General features: G+C 38.7%; 1 non-coding gene across 1 annotated transcript; it reads left to right on the forward strand.

Annotated features, from left to right (window-relative positions):
- The first annotated feature begins 14,871 nt into the window (after positions 1-14,871).
- On the forward strand, positions 14,872-14,978 carry LOC127099712 (small nucleolar RNA R71). Its single transcript, XR_007794188.1, has one exon. It is a non-coding gene; the product is annotated as a small nucleolar RNA R71 (small nucleolar RNA).
- Positions 14,979-19,241: the final 4,263 nt, after the last annotated feature.

Consider the following 19,241-nt stretch of genomic DNA (forward strand, 5'->3'; position numbering starts at 1 on the left):
GACGCTCGTCACACAGTAAGTTTGCAACGGTCACTGCTTGCGTTCTTCATAATTTGTTTTTTACTATTATATTTTATTTTTTGTTATTTTGTTTTGCTTCTGTTTATTTTATTTTGCTATTGTGATACTTTTAAATTTCCTTGCATGCTATTCTACTACCATAATATGTGTATTTCTTTAACAGGCATAGTAATTATTAACATATAGTGGATATCATTATTTGTAATTATAGAAATTGCATAGATCAAAATAAAATAAACCAATAATGCAATATCTTCATAAAATAATCATAATGTAACATTGGAATACCAAAAGCAAACATGCGAAAGAAAAACAAATACTAATATTAAAAATAATGTGAAACAAAATTAATAAATAGCCTAAACTAAAACTAAGTAACTAAGAAAAACAACTTCTAGCCACTTGCATGATCTCTGGCTGGAGGAGCAAAGGAGTTAACACGGTTTAGCAACTCATGGGATTGATTTGTCATACTGCTCATGTATCCCAGAAATTCTTGTCCCATGTTAGCTAACTCTTCTCTGAGGACGTCTTGTTCTGACATCAAGGCTTGAATGATGGTGTTATAATTATCTCCAGGCATATGATGTCTAGGATCGGGTATTGCCGACTCTTCGGTCGGGATGGGTTGAGGAGGAGGGTCAATATCATAATAACCAGATTGTGTCTGAGGGTCAGACTCAGCATAAGGAATCTGGTCATCACAAATCTCATAGTCCTGGATGGATTCAGTAGATCTAGCAGGAGAGGGTATTCCGTTCAGATTGTAGAGCCAGTTATTGCGGTTATGAACACTACTCCTCGAACTAGGCAAGGTGAATAGGCAAAGAACTTGGTTTTTAATTATAAGCTCAAACTCTTCAGGCCCGAGGTTTGCTATAAACATAATGTTGAAGAGGAAGGGTATACTCATAGTCGCAATGCCACAAAAAGGGCTTAGGTCAAGCATAGGTTGACGTAATCCGATAGCATTACCAATCATGGTTATCAATCCGCCTATTTGAATTGGTGCTCGTTCATCTTGGATAAGGCGGTCAAAGTTTGCCAACATAAAAGTGGCACCATTCACAGGACGGTTCTGGGAAGCACAAAACATGATGAAGAGTTCATCACGTGATACTGTAGTAATATTTGACTTTTTCCCAAAAAGGGTGTGGGCCAGGATCTTATGGAAATAACGAAAGGCCGGGTTATGTATGTTTCCAGAGAGAAACTCATGTTCCATGGAGTCGTCATTTTCAGTCAAGCTTCCCCAAAAATGTTCAAGTTCTCTATATTCAAAAAGGTTTTCTTGGCTCACTGTGAATGTATCAAAAGAGGTAGGGAAACCTAAAAGGTTGGTAAAATCTTGAATGTTAAATTGATACTCCATGTTGAACATTCTGAACTGAATGAAACCTCTGCTTATTCCTTTTCCATGGCTGGGTAGATAGATCAGGGAGCTAAGGAATTCTAGCGTTAGTCTCTGGTAAGTGACGAATTGTCTTCGGATAAGAGTGGTTTCCCACCCTATTTGACTCAGCAAATACATGACACTCTCTCTTAGTCCAAGGGCAGTCATTGCCCAATCATCAGCATACAAACTAGGTAGGATCTCTCTCTCTGCTAGTTCCTCAAACTTTTGTTTCTGAGCTTTCCCTCTGAATTTGATACCCATACGATCAATTTGTCCCATCAGGTTAGTGTTAGCTAGAGAAAAGAAAAATAAGAGTTTTAGTCAGGATTTGGCCAAATGCCGAAAGAAGAAAAGAAGAAAATTTTTATAAGTTAAAATAAATTAAGAATGAATACTAAATAAAATTTAAAAGAATAATTAAAGAAGAAATAAAAATAAAAATATTTGTGGGTTGTCTCCCACGAAGCGCTTTGTTTAATGTCGCAAGCTCGACATAAAAACTATCAAATATAATCTATAAATTCTGGAGGCATTACGTCTAAGTGCAGGACTTGTGAATCTTCATTGTTCTCTGCATAGTGATAATGTTTTAGACGCTGCCCGTTTACGATAAATGGTTCCATAGATTTGCCTTTAATTTCCACAGCTCCACTAGGGAAAACATTAGTAACTTGGAAAGGGCCTGACCATCTAGATCGTAGTTTTCCCGGGAATAACTTAAGCCTAGAGTTGAACAAAAGGACTATATCGCCTTGTTTTAAGATTTTTCTTGATATACGTTTATCATGCCATTTTTTCGTTCTTTCTTTGTAGATTCTGGCATTTTCGTAGGCGTCTTGTCGAAGTTCCTCTAGTTCGTTTATGTCAAGAATTCGCTTTTCACCAGCGGACTTATAGTTTAAATTTATATTTTTAATAGCCCAGTAGGCCTTATGTTCTAATTCTACCGGGAGGTGGCAAGATTTTCCATAAATAAGCTTAAATGGGGTTGTCCCTATGGAAGTTTTGTAAGCGGTTCGATATGCCCATAAAGCTTCCGGTAGTTTCGATGACCAGTCTTTCCTTGAGGTGGCGATTTTTTTTTCCAATATTTGTTTGATTTCTCTGTTAGACACCTCCACTTGTCCACTGGTTTGAGGATGGTAAGGTGTCGCTACTCTATGTCTTACACCATACTTAAACAATAGTTTTTCGAGTATCTTAGATATGAAATGCGATCCACCATCACTGACTACTATTCTTGGGACACCAAATCTCGGAAATATTATATTCTTAAAGAGTCTAGTTACTACTCGTGTGTCGTTTGTTGGAGAAGCTATAGCTTCAATCCATTTTGATACGTAGTCAACCGCTACGAGTATGTACTTGTTACCGAAAGAAGGTGGAAAAGGTCCCATGAAATCTATTCCCCACACGTCGAAAATCTCTACTTCCAAAATGCTCTTTTGTGGCATCTCGTCACGTCTAGATATGTTTCCTGTGCGTTGACATCTATCACATTTCTTGATAGTCGCATGCACATCCTTCCATATGTTTGGCCAATAAAGACCGACTTGTAGGATTTTGGAGCAGGTCTTGGATGTACTTGCATGTCCACCATAAGGAGCGGAGTGACAGTGTTGGATTATATTTTCTATCTCTTCTTCAGGTATACACCGACGGAAAATACCATCGGGGCCTCTTTTGAAAAGTAAAGGGTCATCCCAGTAATAATGTTCTATGTCATGGAAGAATCGTTTCTTTTGTTGGTAAGATAAATTAGGTGGAACTATTCCGGCAGCTAAATAATTGACGAAGTCAGCGTACCATGGTGTAACACATATAGCTAAGGTGGTCTCTGTAACACCCTTCTAAATACCCCAATTATTTAATTAAAATAACAATGTGTCAATCAGAGTAATATGCAATCAAGGGTGTCACACAGTTACTTCACACCATTCACCAATATAACGGTCATGCTCTTTTATTAATTCAAAACATAAGCATTTGCATAAAACGCAGCGGATAGAAATCTCATCAATCATGTAAAACATTACATGTAAAATGGTTCATAACCAACAATAAAACATTTAAAACAAGTTAAAACATCCCATCCCGATGTTACATCTATCAGAGCACGACCCACTAAGGAGACTACACTAGACTCCAAGCATTAGCTTCTACTCAACTCATTGCTCGTTACCTGAAAAATAGTTGTAAGGGTGAGTTCCTCAATCGATATAATAAGCATTATAAATTATCATGTCATGTTAAGTAAATAACACATTTCATCACCCAAATCAGATTACACATTCAGCAACGGCAATATCAACTCAATCATACTCATATTCAATGTCAACACAACCACACATATAATATTGGAATACATCCATTCATATTATACGCCATACATACATTATGCAATGAGACTCCACACATGCGGTACCGACTATTCTTGAACATATAGTTCAAGCTCACCGATCAAATCCAGATACGGCTACTAAGCTCACTAGTCCCACTCATTTGAGACCTAGTGACTCACTCACTAATTCCTCACCATGGGAATTAGCTACAGCCCCAAAGGCTATGCTATGCACGCTAATCATCTAGCAATGCAACATCAACAACAATCCACAATGGACACATGCTCACACTCTAAGCCATACAACAACCCATTCACAAATACATGCATAATATATACATTCACAATATTATGCATATCATCATACATCATCAATACATTTGTCAAAACATCATATCATCTCAAATAATTGAACACAGTATTAGCACCCTCTACTAATACCTATACTGCTCAAAACAGCGGGAAATAATCCCTACCATATCACACACTGATATAGGCAACCACCAATTAGGCACACAACATTTAAATTAACAATTTTTCCATACTACAATAGTGTTAACCGGTTAACACCCTGGGTTAACCGGTTAACGCAGGCAAAACACACTTACTGCCCAAAACTTATCAGCGTTAACCGGTTAACGCCCTGGGTTAACCGGTTAACGCAGGCAAAACAACACTAATTCTCAATTCGTAACAGTGTTAACCGGTTAACACCCTGGGTTAACCGGTTAACGCAGACAAAACAGCAGTTCCTGCGCTAACACAAAGCAGAATGCAGAATTCTCCGCATTTTCCGCCGTTAGAGGACTTCCGGACCTCCGATTCCAATTCCGTAGAAAACTATACGTTCGGGAAAACACGACTCACACAATTACGGATTCAATTTCAGTTTCAACACAACTTATCCAACACAATTATTCAGCATTCAACAAATCCCAATTAGGGTCAATTCAACGGTTTATCACTACCCATTACATGCTAACCCATAATCCCCATTAAACGACGATAAACCCCCCTTACCTGATTAATCCGGCAAATCTTTGAGCTCCAAGCTCTTCTCTTCTCCAACCTTTGCTCTCTGGTTCTTCCTCTTGCTCTGCCTCTTTCAGCCGCTTCTCTGAGTTTCACGTGAAAACCTTATTTTCCAAAATGAACTCTTTTTACTTATTCCAGCTTATATATATTTTCAAATAATTATTATTCCAATAATAATAATAATTCAATAATTCCAAAATAATAATAATAATAATCCAATTATCTAATTAAATTAATAAATATATTATTAACTTAATTTAAATAATTACCATATTATTATCGGGGTGTTACAACTCTCCCCCACTAAAAGAGTTTTCGTCCTCGAAAACATACCTCAAGCGAACAACTCTGGGTAAGACTCCTTCATCTTACTCTCCAGTTCCCAAGTCACATTGCCACCTGCTGGTCCTCCCCAAGCTACCTTCACCAAGGCAATCTCTTTACCCCGCAACTGCTTCAACTCTCGATCCTCAATCCTCATAGGTGATGTTTCAACAGTCAGGTTATCTCTCACCTGTACATCATCTATTTGGACTACATGCGACGGATCATGAATGTACCTCCTCAGCTGAGACACATGAAAAACCTCATGCAAATTCGCAAGCGACGGCGGTAAAGCGATACGATAGGCTACCTCCCCTATCCTCTCCAAAATCTGATAAGGACCAATAAATCGAGGTGTCAACTTTTTCGACTTCAAAGCTCGCCCAACACCAGTTATCGGAGTAACACGAAGAAACACATGATCTCCCTCTTGAAACTCAAGTGACTTCCTCCTCTTATCATGATAACTCTTCTGACGACTCTGAGCAATTCTCATCTTCTCCTGAATCATCTTAATCTTTTCCGTAGTTTGTTGAACAATCTCCGGTCCAACCACAGCACTCTCACCGGACTCATACCAACATAAAGGTGTCCGACATCTCCTACCATACAAAGCTTCAAACGGTGCCATACCAATGCTCGAATGAAAACTATTGTTGTAGGTAAACTCAATCAAAGGCAAATAAGAATCCCAAGCACCACCCTTTTCCAAAACACAAGCCCTCAAAAGATCCTCCAGTGACTGAATCGTCCTCTCAGTCTGACCATCAGTCTGCGGATGATATGCAGAACTCAATCTCAGCTTAGTTCCCAAAGCCCTCTGCAAACCTTCCCAGAACTTCGATGTAAATCTAGGATCTCTGTCTGAAACAATACTCGACGGAATACCATGCAAACTTACAATCTTCTCAATATACAACTCGGCTAATCTCTCTAACGGATAATCCATTCTGATCGGAATGAAATGAGCCGACTTTGTCAATCTGTCAACAATCACCCAAATAGCTTCACAATTCTTACTTGTCCTCGGTAAACCAGAAACAAAATCCATACTGATACTATCCCACTTCCACTCTGGAATAGCCAACGGTTGCATTAGCCCAGACGGCTTCTGATGCTCAATCTTTGACTTCTGACAAGTCAAACAGGAATAAACAAAACTCGCAATTTCTTTCTTCATTCCCGGCCACCAAAATAACTTTTTCAAATCATGATACATCTTCGTAGCTCCAGGATGAATACTCAGGCCACTACGATGTCCTTCTTCAAGAATACTCTTCTTAAGTTCGATAACATCCGGAATACACACCCGATTACCAAATTTCAAAACATCATTCTCATCAACTCTGAATTCACCACCTTGACCTTGATTCACTAGAGTCAACTTATCAACCAAAAGCACATCGGATTTCTGACCCTCTCTAATCTCATCCAGAATACCACTCGTTAACTTCAACATTCCCAATTTAACACTATTATGAGTACTCTCACACACCAAACTCAAGTCTCTAAACTGCTCAATTAAATCCAATTCTCTAACCATTAACATAGACATATGCAATGATTTCCGACTCAATGCATCAGCCACTACGTTTGCTTTACCCGGATGGTAATTCAAACCAAAGTCATAATCCTTCAGAAATTCTAACCATCTCCTCTGTCTCATATTCAGCTCTTTCTGATCAAACAAATACTTTAAACTTTTATGGTCACTGAAAACCTCAAATCTTGACCCATACAAGTAATGCCTCCATAATTTCAGAACAAATACCACAGCTGCCAACTCTAAATCATGTGTCGGATAGTTCCTCTCATGAACCCTCAGTTGTCTCGAAGCATAAGCTATAACCTGCTTATTCTGCATCAACACACCACCCAAACCCAACAATGAAGCATCACAGTAAACCTCAAATGGTTCCGACGGACTCGGTAATATCAGAATAGGAGCAGTAGTCAACCTTCTCTTTAACTCTTGGAAACCTTCTTCACATTTTGAGTCCCAAACAAATGCTTGCCCCTTTCTAGTCAACATCGTCAACGGTAACGCCAACTTAGAAAATCCCTCAATGAATTTCCTATAGTAACCAGCCAATCCCAGGAAACTGCGAATCTCAGCAACAGACTTCGGAGCTTCCCACTTAGACACCGCTTCTATCTTAGAAGGATCAACAGCAACACCACCTCTTGAAATCACATGACCAAGAAAACTAACCTCTTCTAACCAAAATTCACACTTGGATAGTTTAGCAAATAACTTCTTTTCTCGTAGAACTTCTAAAACCACTCTCAAATGCTCAGCATGCTCTTCTTCAGATTTTGAATACACCAAAATGTCATCAATAAACACCACAACAAACTTATCTAGGAACGGATGGAAAATCCTATTCATGTACTCCATAAATACTCCAGGCGCATTAGTCACACCAAAAGGCATTACAGAATACTCATAATGTCCATACCTCGTTCTGAAAGCAGTCTTCTGAATATCCTCAGCTTTCACACGTATCTGATGATATCCCGATCTCAAATCTATTTTGCTGAACACACTCGCACCAACCAACTGGTCCTTCAAATCATCGATCCTCGGCAAAGGATACCGATTCTTGATCGTCACTTTATTCAGTTGCCTGTAGTCCACACATAACCTCATAGTACCTTCTTTCTTCTTAACCAATAACACTGGTGCACCCCACGGTGACACACTCGGACGAATAAACTTCTTATCCAACAGATCTTCCAGCTGACTCTTCAATTCAGCTAACTCAACAGCAGACATACGATACGGAGCCATCGATATCGGTCTAGTACCAGGTACCAAATCAATCGAGAACTCAACTTCACGCTCTGGCGGTAATTCATTCACTTCTTCTGGAAACACATCAGGAAAATCACACACCACGGCTAGATCACAAATCGCCAGTTTATCTTTAGCCTCTAAAGTCGCTAACAGCATAAACAACTCTGCCCCATCCGCTACTGCCTCATTCACCTGCCTCGCTGATAGAACCACACTCTCTCCTACCTCAACCTCAGGAAATATTACAGTCTTATCAAAACAGTTGATGGAAACCCGGTTAAACACCAACCAGTTCATACCCAAGATAACGTCAATCTGCACTAGTGGAAGACACACAAGGTCTATCCCAAAATCTCTACCAAAATTACTCAAAGGACAACTCAAGCAAACTGAAGTAGTAGTCACTGAACCCTTTGCAGGAGTATCAATCACCATACTACCATACATCTCAGATATCTCTAACTTAAGTTTCACAGCACAATCCAAAGATATAAAGGAATGAGTAGCACCGGTGTCAATAATAGCTACAAGAGGAAAACCATTTATATAACACGTACCTCTGATCAAACGATCATCTGCAGAAGTCTCAGAACCCGATAAGGCAAAGACCTTGCCTCCTGACTGATTCTCCTTCTTCGGCTTAGGACACTGTGGACTGATATGACCCACCTCTCCACAGTTGAAACAAGTTACGGTCTTCAACCGGCACTCTGCAGCCAAATGACCACCTTTGCCACACTTGAAACACTTCATCTCAGCACTGGTACACTCATGGACACGATGTCCAGCCCGACCACATCTATAACACTTAGCAGGGGCACTAGAGTCTCCCCCACTAGGCCTCTTCATCCCACTCTGTCTCTGAAAACCTTTGCCAGCTGCATACGGTTTTCCACGATCATTCTGATTCTTGCCTTTCCTATCAACCCTTTGCTGATAGCTCTCTGCTCTGGCTTTGGAATCCTGTTCAAAAATCCTGCAACAGTCAACCAAGTCAGAAAACACTCTGATCCGTTGGTATCCAATAGCCTGCTTGATCTCGGGACGTAACCCGTTCTCAAACTTCACACATTTCGAAAATTCTCCAGCAGCCTCATTATAGGGAGTGTAATACTTCGACAGCTCTGTGAACTTAGCAGCATACTCCGTAACAGACTTGTTACCCTGCTTCAACTCTAAGAACTCTATCTCTTTCTTTCCTCTGACATCTTCTGGAAAGTACTTCCTCAGGAATCTCTCTCTGAACACAACCCAAGTGATTTCAGCATTCCCAGCAGTTTCCAACTCAGTGCGGGTAGCAACCCACCAATCATCAGCTTCTTCTGACAGCATATGCGTACCGAACCTGACCTTCTGGTTATCGGCACACTCAGTCACTCGGAAGATTCTCTCTATCTCCTTCAACCACTTCTGAGCGCCATCTGGATCGTATGCTCCCTTGAACATTGGAGGATTGTTCTTCTGGAACTCACTCAGTTGACGAGCAACTCCCATTCCCACCACATTCAGATTCCCTCCAAGTACTCCAGCTAGCATACCCAGAGCCTCAGCAATCGCAGCATCATCTCTACCTCTTCCAGCCATCTCTATTCTGAAAACCCAACAAGCTAAAACAATAAGTACTGATAGGGTTACACAACACCTATCCCGTACAGGGGAAACAGAATAATTACGACTCGACTCGACCGACTATGCTCTGATACCACTAATGTAACACCCTTCTAAATACCCCAATTATTTAATTAAAATAACAATGTGTCAATCAGAGTAATATGCAATCAAGGGTGTCACACAGTTACTTCACACCATTCACCAATATAACGGTCATGCTCTTTTATTAATTCAAAACATAAGCATTTGCATAAAACGCAGCGGATAGAAATCTCATCAATCATGTAAAACATTACATGTAAAATGGTTCATAACCAACAATAAAACATTTAAAACAAGTTAAAACATCCCATCCCGATGTTACATCTATCAGAGCACGACCCACTAAGGAGACTACACTAGACTCCAAGCATTAGCTTCTACTCAACTCATTGCTCGTTACCTGAAAAATAGTTGTAAGGGTGAGTTCCTCAATCGATATAATAAGCATTATAAATTATCATGTCATGTTAAGTAAATAACACATTTCATCACCCAAATCAGATTACACATTCAACAACGGCAATATCAACTCAATCATACTCATATTCAATGTCAACACAACCACACGTATAATATTGGAATACATCCATTCATATTATACGCCATACATACATTATGCAATGAGACTCCACACATGCGGTACCGACTATTCTTGAACATATAGTTCAAGCTCACCGATCAAATCCAGATACGGCTACTAAGCTCACTAGTCCCACTCATTTGAGACCTAGTGACTCACTCACTAATTCCTCACCATGGGAATTAGCTACAGCCCCAAAGGCTATGCTATGCACGCTAATCATCTAGCAATGCAACATCAACAACAATCCACAATGGACACATGCTCACACTCTAAGCCATACAACAACCCATTCACAAATACATGCATAATATATACATTCACAATATTATGCATATCATCATACATCATCAATACATTTGTCAAAACATCATATCATCTCAAATAATTGAACACAGTATTAGCACCCTCTACTAATACCTATACTGCTCAAAACAGCGGGAAATAATCCCTACCATATCACACACTGATATAGGCAACCACCAATTAGGCACACAACATTTAAATTAACAATTTTTCCATACTGCAACAGTGTTAACCGGTTAACACCCTGGGTTAACCGGTTAACGCAGGCAAAACACGCTTACTGCCCAAAACTTATCAGCGTTAACCGGTTAACGCCCTGGGTTAACCGGTTAACGCAGGCAAAACAGCACTAATTCTCAATTCGTAACAGTGTTAACCGGTTAACACCCTGGGTTAACCGGTTAACGCAGACAAAACAGCAGTTCCTGCGCTAACACAAAGCAGAATGCAGAATTCTCCGCATTTTCCGCCGTTAGAGGACTTCCGGACCTCCGATTCCAATTCCGTAGAAAACTATACGTTCGGGAAAACACGACTCACACAATTACGGATTCAATTTCAGTTTCAACACAACTTATCCAACACAATTATTCAGCATTCAACAAATCCCAATTAGGGTCAATTCAACGGTTTATCACTACCCATTACATGCTAACCCATAATCCCCATTAAACGACGATAAACCCCCCTTACCTGATTAATCCGGCAAATCTTTGAGCTCCAAGCTCTTCTCTTATCCAACCTTTGCTCTCTGGTTCTTCCTCTTGCTCTGCCTCTTTCAGCCGCTTCTCTGAGTTTCACGTGAAAACCTTATTTTCCAAAATGAACTCTTTTTACTTATTCCAGCTTATATATATTTTCAAATAATTATTATTCCAATAATAATAATAATAATAATTCAATAATTCCAAAATAATAATAATAATAATAATAATCCAATTATCTAATTAAATTAATAAATATATTATAAATATATTAATAACTCTTTTTTCTCTACCTGTTTATCAGCTTTATTTTCTTCCAAAGTAGCTATAAGTTTATCATACGAGAAATCATCATTGATCGATGTTCTTTCCGGTTCCAGGTTTTCGAGTCTAGAGAGGTGATATGCTACTACGTTTTCAGTTCCTTTCTTATCTTTGATTTCCAGATCGAATTATTGTAGCAACAAGATCCACCTTAGGAGTCTAGGTTTAGCGTCCTTTTTTGTTAAGAGGTACTTAATGGCGGCGTGGTCAGTGTAAACGATTATTTTAGCTCTGACCAAGTAAGAACGAAATTTATCTAGTGCAAACACTACTGCTAGAAGTTCTTTCTCGGTTGTGGCGTAATTCATTTGTGCTTCATCTAGAGTTCTACTTGCTTAATATATGACGTGAAGCTTTTTATCCTTTCGTTGTCCTAAAACAGCGCCCACGGTGTAATCACTTGCGTCACACATTATTTCGAATGGTTCATTCCAATCCGGGGTCTGCATTATGGGTGCGGAGATAAATGCTTGTTTAAGCGTTTGAAATTCTTCTAAACATTTATTGTCAAAGATGAATTCGGCATCTTTCATTAATAATCCGGTCAAAGGTTTAGTTATTTTAGAGAAATCTTTAATGAATCGTCGGTAAAAACCGGCGTGTCCTAAGAAGCTTCGTACTTCTCTCACAGTTTTCGGAGGTTGAAGGTTTTCGATTACTTCTATTTTGGCTTTGTCTACTTCAATTCCTCTATTTGATATGATGTGTCCTAAAACAATTCCTTCTTGTACCATAAAGTGACATTTTTCCCAATTAAGTACTAGGTTTACTTTTACACATCGTTCTAGAACTCTTTCTAGGTTTTCAAGACATTCTTCAAAGCTTTGTCCGCATACGGAAAAATCATCCATAAATACTTCCATGATATTTTCGAGAAAATCGGCGAATATTGCCATCATGCACCTTTGGAAGGTTGCGGGAGCATTGCACAAGCCAAACGGCATTCGTTGATAAGCGAAGGTACCAAAAGGACATGTGAATGTTGTCTTTTCTTGGTCATCAGGATGAATTGGTATTTGAAAGAAGCCTGAGTAACCGTCTAGATAGCAGAAATGAGAATGTTTTGCTAATCGTTCTAACATCTGGTCTATGAATGGTAAAGGGAAATGATCTTTTCGGGTTGCTTTGTTTAGTTCCTTATAGTCAATGCACATTCTCCATCCCGATTCGATTCGTTTGGTTATAGTTTCTCCTTTTTCATTTTCAATAACTGTTATACCTCCTTTCTTTGGTACTACGTGTACAGGACTAACCCATTTGCTATCAGATATAGGATATATGATACCTGCCTCTAATAACTTTGTTACTTCCTTCTTCACTACCTCACTCAGGATCGGGTTTAGTCTCCTCTGATGTTCCTTAGAGGTTTTACAGTCTTCTTCTAGCATGATGCGGTGCATACAAATAGAAGGACTTATTCCTTTAAGATCAGTGATGTTGTATCCTAGTGCGGTTGGATATTTTCTTAAGATATGTAGGAGTTTTTCAGTTTCGAGTTTTCCTAGGTCTGCATTAACTATCACTGGTCGTTCAAGTTCTAAGTCTAGGAATTCATATCTCATTTTTTTGGGAAGTGTTTTCAGGTCGAGGGTTGGTTTCTTAAGGCATTGCATAGGGTCCGGTGTTATTGCTAAACATTTGTTAAGTTTGTCTTCTACACGATAGTCAGACAATTTGTCATTCTCTAACTCTGTTTCTTTTATGCATTCATCGATGATATCCATGAAGTAACATATGTCTTCTATTGCAGGTGCTTTCAAAAATTTGGAAAGAATGAACTCAATTTTCTCTTCTCCTACTTCGAAAGTGAGTCGTCCTCGTTTTACGTCTATGATCGCACCGACGGTTGCTAAAAATGGTCTTCCCAATATAATGGGTGTAACTTCATCTTCTCTAATGTCCATAATTATAAAATCGGTTGGAATGTAGAATTGTCCTATGCGCACGGGAACGTTTTCAAGAATTCCTACAGGATATCTAACAGAACGATCTGCTAGTTGCACAGACATTTTAGTTGGTCTTAATTCTCCCATTTCCAGTTTCTTGCATATGGATAAAGGCATAACACTGATACCGGCTCCTAAATCGCATAAGGCTTTATCTATGACAAATTTTCCTATGTGACAGGGTATAGAGAAACTACCAGGATCCTTAAGTTTTGGAGGCATATTCTGGATTATGGCGCTACATTCAGCAGTGAGTGTAACAGTTTCTCTCTCTTCAAGTTTCCTTTTATTAGAAAGAATTTCTTTTAAGAACTTAGCATATGAGGGCATCTGCGTAATAGCTTCTGTAAACGGAATTGTGACGTTTAATTGTTTCAGTAGGTCAACAAATTTTTTAAATTGGGCCGCATCTTTGGTTTTAATAAGCCTTTGAGGGTAAGGAATAAGTGGTTTATATGGTGGTGGAGGTACATAAGGTTCTTTCTTTTCTATGGTTTCCTTATTACTCTCTTCCTTTTCCTTAGGTTTATTTTCTTCCTCAGTTGACTTTTTAGAGTTTTGGTTTTCCATCCTTGGATCAGACGGTCCTTCTACTTCCGTTCCACTTCTTAATATGATTGCATGAGCGTGGCTTTTCGGGTTAGGTTGGGGCTGTCCAGGAAATGTACCAGTTGGGGAAGCAGTAGACGCTTGTTGTTGAGCTACTTGTGAGATTTGTGTTTCCAACATTTTGTTATGGGTAGCCAGGGCATCTAGTTTACTTGCTAGTTGTTTAATTTGTTCGCTAGTGTGTACATTCTGGTTTAAGAAGTCCTTATTGGTTTGCTGTTGAGAAACTATGAAGTTCTCCATCATGATTTCCAAGTTGGATTTCCTAGGAACGTTATTGTTAGGTGTAGATGGGATCGGCTTTTGATATCCTGGAGGTATAGCTGAGGCTTGATTGGGAGCTTGTCCTGGTGCGTATAAAGCATTATTACTCTTATATGAAAAATTAGGGTGGTTCTTCCAGTTAGAGTTATAGGTATGCGAGTAGGGATTTCCTTGAGCATAATTCACTTGTTCTGCTTGGATTCCTGTTAGGAGTTGACAGTCTGCAAGAGTGTGACCTTGGATTCCACAGACTTCGCAATTTTGAGTTGCGGCAACCACGGTGGCTGGAGGTGATACATTTAAACTTTCAATTTTCTAGGCCAGAGCATCCACTTTTGCATTAACATGATCAAGGGTACTTATCTCGTACATGCCACTTTTCGTTTGAGGTTTCTCTACCATTGTTCGATCGCTTCCCCACTGATAATGATTTTGGGCCATGCTTTCGATAAGTTGATAAGCATCGGCATAAAGTTTATCCATATGCGCACCACCTGCGGCGGCGTCTATTGTTAACCTTGTGTTGTACAAGAGACCATTATAGAAGGTATGAAGTACTAACCAGTCCTCTAAACCATGGTGTGGACAAAGTCTCATCATGTCTTTGTATCTTTCCCATGCTTCGAAAAGAGACTCGTTATCTTTCTGTTTAAATCCATTTATCTGGGCTCTCAACATAGCTGTTTTGCTTGGAGGAAAATATCGGGCAAGAAAGACTTTCTTCAACTCGTTCCATGTGGTGACTGAGTTGGAAGGAAGAGACTGAAGCCATCTTCTAGCTTTATCTCTTAACGAGAAAGGAAAGAGACGAAGTCGACCAAGGTTTGGATCTACGGATAAATGAAGGTTTGGATCCTCGGTAGGATTTCCAGAGAATTGATTCTGTTGCACTGCTTGTAGCAACGAAGGTTTAAGTTCGAAGTTGTTTGCTTCGATTACGGGTGGAGCAATACTCGAATGCGGCTCATCTTGCGATGGAGCGGCGTAATCTCGAAGAGCACGAGCTGGTTCTACCATCTCGGGTATCGGCGAAGGAAGAAGATTTTTGAGGTCGGGCACTTCGATAGGAGGGAGATTGTTTGCATCACGATATTCCCGAATTCGTCGTAAGACTCGGAGATATAGTTCAACGTCGTTGATTCATAAGTAAAACGGCTCGCCTTGTGAGCGAGTGTGTGGCATACAAATCAACGAAAGAAAAAAAAGAAAAATAAAAATTGCCTTAGTCTCTACAGCGTAACAGAAGAGTTACGATATCGACTAAATAAAAGTCCCCGGCAACGGCGCCAAAAACTTGATCGCGACTTTATGAGTCGATTTGGGGTACTAACTGCAAGTGCACAGTTCTATCGCGTAGTTTTAAAAGATATCGATCCCACAGGGACTTATGAATCGATATACCGTTTTCTAAGGTTACTTCGTAAAGCTAAGGCGGATGATACTTTGATTGTTTGGGGGAAAAGTAAAATTAAAATTAGATCTAAATTAAATATAAATTAAGCGGATATCGGTATGTAGTTCGTCGTAATTAGGGAATCAAATCTTCGTTGGTTTCTTGGTTTTAAAATAAATCTTTTCAGTAGACACTATTGATTAAAAGCCTTTTCTCAAACTCTCGCTCTGTTGAATAGACCATGACTTTATATTAACGTAGCTGTCACTTATTAGTTAAGTCCAAAATCACTTTTTGAAAACAACAGAATCTATAGAAACCTTTTTTAAGAAAACACTAACCGTTTAAACACCCTCGTCTCAAACTCTCGCTCTATTGACTTAGATTATATAATTAAACTTAAATGCTTAACTCTCGTCCTCACATTTAACCTTTAAAAATACTTTTTGAAAAAGATTAGAATTTAATTAACTCTAAAAATTGCTTTCGCCCTGATTTAGAATTAATGTCCAATTTACACTGTCCAGTTAAAAACTCAAACTTTCGTTCTATTGATTTTAACTTCTTTATGTCTTTTACTCTCGTACAAAAACTTTGGGATTAACCCTGTAAATTGAGACCATAAAAAGAGTGACTTTATTTTTAAATGAAATTAAACCAACTTAGTTTTGATTCCTTCATTCCGCTTACTTTACATACCGATATCTAAAATACTTAGCCGGACATGCTAAACGGGTCTAAACAATCATCATGCTTAAATAAAACCATCTCAGGCAAAAAGTATAAATAAACAGCAATGCAGAGCATATATAAATTAAAACAATAAATCAAAGAACCTGAATAATTAATAGCAATCTTGAACACTCCACCACAGACCGGTTGGATTTGTTCTTGAACTCTTCAATCGGACAGGAAAATAAAAGCGAAAGAATAAAATACTATGATCTAACGTAAGGTTAGATCCAGTAAAAGATACACAATAGTTTCCGGTGTAGAAACTATTGTGTGAAAAATTAATTAAGTGCTTGAAAGATTGACTGGAAAAGAAAGAAATAAAAATTGCTAATAAAATAGAAAGCTGTAGAAAAGTAATGCTGTAAAATATGCTTGCACGGCGGAAAGAGACGGGGCCTCAGGGTTGGATAAAAGCAACTATTTATATTAATCCACTTTTTGTAACGGTTTCCAAAAATGCCTTCCGTAAGTAGTCTTCACGTTCCAAGAGTCAAGCGGAAGAATAGGCTTCAACGTGCCTCTGTTGCGCGTTAAAAGCCAAAAATATAGGAGAGGGGTGTGACGTTCGTCACACCATGTGTTACGCTTGTAACACAAGGTAGCAGGGCGTGACGCTCGTCACACTTTGTGTGGCGGTCGTCACAGCTTCAACGCTCCTGGCTTGTGATTGTGGGCTGGGCTTTAGTGGAATTTGCTTCTCATTATCTTTTTGCACCCCCTTTTCTTCCTTTTTCACTTATGCTTCAAATAAGTTACCTGAGACAAATAGAAGGAAAAATACCAAGTAATATCGAATAAAATGAAATAAATCGAAACAAATAATAATATAGTTTAATTAAACCGAGTCCAAAAATGTGATATTATTTCATGTTATCACCTTTCAATGAATATCTCCTTAATACTGAATATTATTTCAATTACCGGTTAAGATTATTTCTCCCTAAGTCCTCGGAGGGAAACCTTTGGTATTCAATCTAACCTCTAAGTCCTTAGGTGATTATGATGAAACCAAGCATTTTAAATTAACAAGATTAATCCGGTGACCATAGTGTATCCCTAGTCCTAGGTGATCTCTACTATGGTTTCACTGTATGAAAACCTTAACCATTGCAGTCCTGCTAATCGTTAACCATACATCAATCTTAATTTTTGCCAAAAAGAAAGCATTACGTAAATCATACAGTGAAATTGAAGTCAATTAACATATTTAAGGGAAATCAAACATCGGAATCATTACATGATCAATTCAGGGATACACCCCTAGCATTGGAGGATTTAGCCTATCATATTATTCAAATCAGATACAAAGTAAAATTGAGACATTACAAAAAGGTCGGAATTCCGTTGATCTTCAATAGCGTCCACTCTTGAAGGATCCCCGTTCTTCGCTTCTTGTCACTTCTTCAATCTTGATCGTTTTCAATTCTCTATCGTCTGAAAAGTCCTTTTTTTCCAATTCAAATCCACTGTAAATATTTCCTAATGACAAATTTCCTTGTGTAAAAGTCCAAAATGCCCTCCGGGATAAGCCGTGCCAAAAACAACAAAAATTTGGAAATCCAAGTGCCCAAGCCAACACTGGCCGTGTCAGGCAACACGCCTGGCCGTGTTGGCCTCTGGGCATAATTATGCTGTGACACGCCATTCAGGGAGGCTGACACGGGCCGCGTCAGCTGACACGGGCGACCGTGTCAGCTCCCTGTTTTTCCATTTCCCAACCTTCTCTTCTGACACAGCCCGTGTTGGCCAACACGAGTGGCCGTGTCAGGGCTACTGTAGGTCCATTTTTCTTCTTCTGTCGGGTCCGGAATGCCTATTTTTCCTGTCTATCTTTCCGGTACACTTGTTTATACTTGAAACCAAAAGAACTACCACAAAAGGACATAAAATGGAGTATGATGATGCATATAATATGTGCTTCATAAATAGAGACAACAATATCAAACATATAGATAACGCAACAAAACAAAAAATAAGTGACTAATGTGTTACCGATTCCTTACAAAGGTGCCGAATGAGTGTCAGAAAACAAGGAGAATTGGCGACTGATCACCTATCTCATCCATACTTGTATTGGTTCATCTGACACAAGGTCGTTGATGAACCAAGTAGCCTTAGTATATTTGAGATTTCATGGATCAATGAAAGGAATGGGCAAGAAGAGGGATGAAGATGAAGAGGGAGGGGAGGTAGAGCACAAGTTGATCATGGGAGGAACTTTATCAAATTAAAATCATTCATTCATTTTGGGAGATGAAATGTACATTTCATCAATCCCCCAAATCCAATGATTTTAATCCAACAAAAGTCAAATCAACCTTGACCAATGCCCAAACAAATAGTCAAACATCACTAATCCATAAAAATGACTTAACATAACTTTTACACAATTAATCAATAAAAAATCAATTTAAAAATGCATTAAAATACAAACTAGTTTGGCCAAAACCTAAAACCTCTTCAAAACATAAAATAAATGGCCAAGAGATTTATCCTAGGTCAAACAAGGTCAAAGGACCTTAGACAAAAAATTTCATGATTTTTGAAAAGTCAGAAGTATTTTTAAACAATTAAAAATCTGCACAAAAATAAATAATTCATGAAAAAATATCAAAATTAATCCATAAAATAATTTTAATTCAGAAAATGAAAGAGAAAAATATTTAAATATTTTTGGTGAAAGTCACGTATTTTTGGGATTAAAAATGAAGTTATTATGAATTAATCAAAATAAAGCAATTAAATGAAAAATCAGAATATAAAAAAAAACAAGGGCCATCAGATCTCCCTCATTAATTGAGGTGGCAGATCTG

The sequence above is a fragment of the Lathyrus oleraceus genome, chromosome 6, assembly GCF_024323335.1.
Source record: "Lathyrus oleraceus cultivar Zhongwan6 chromosome 6, CAAS_Psat_ZW6_1.0, whole genome shotgun sequence".
NCBI classification, from domain to species: domain Eukaryota; kingdom Viridiplantae; phylum Streptophyta; class Magnoliopsida; order Fabales; family Fabaceae; genus Lathyrus; species Lathyrus oleraceus.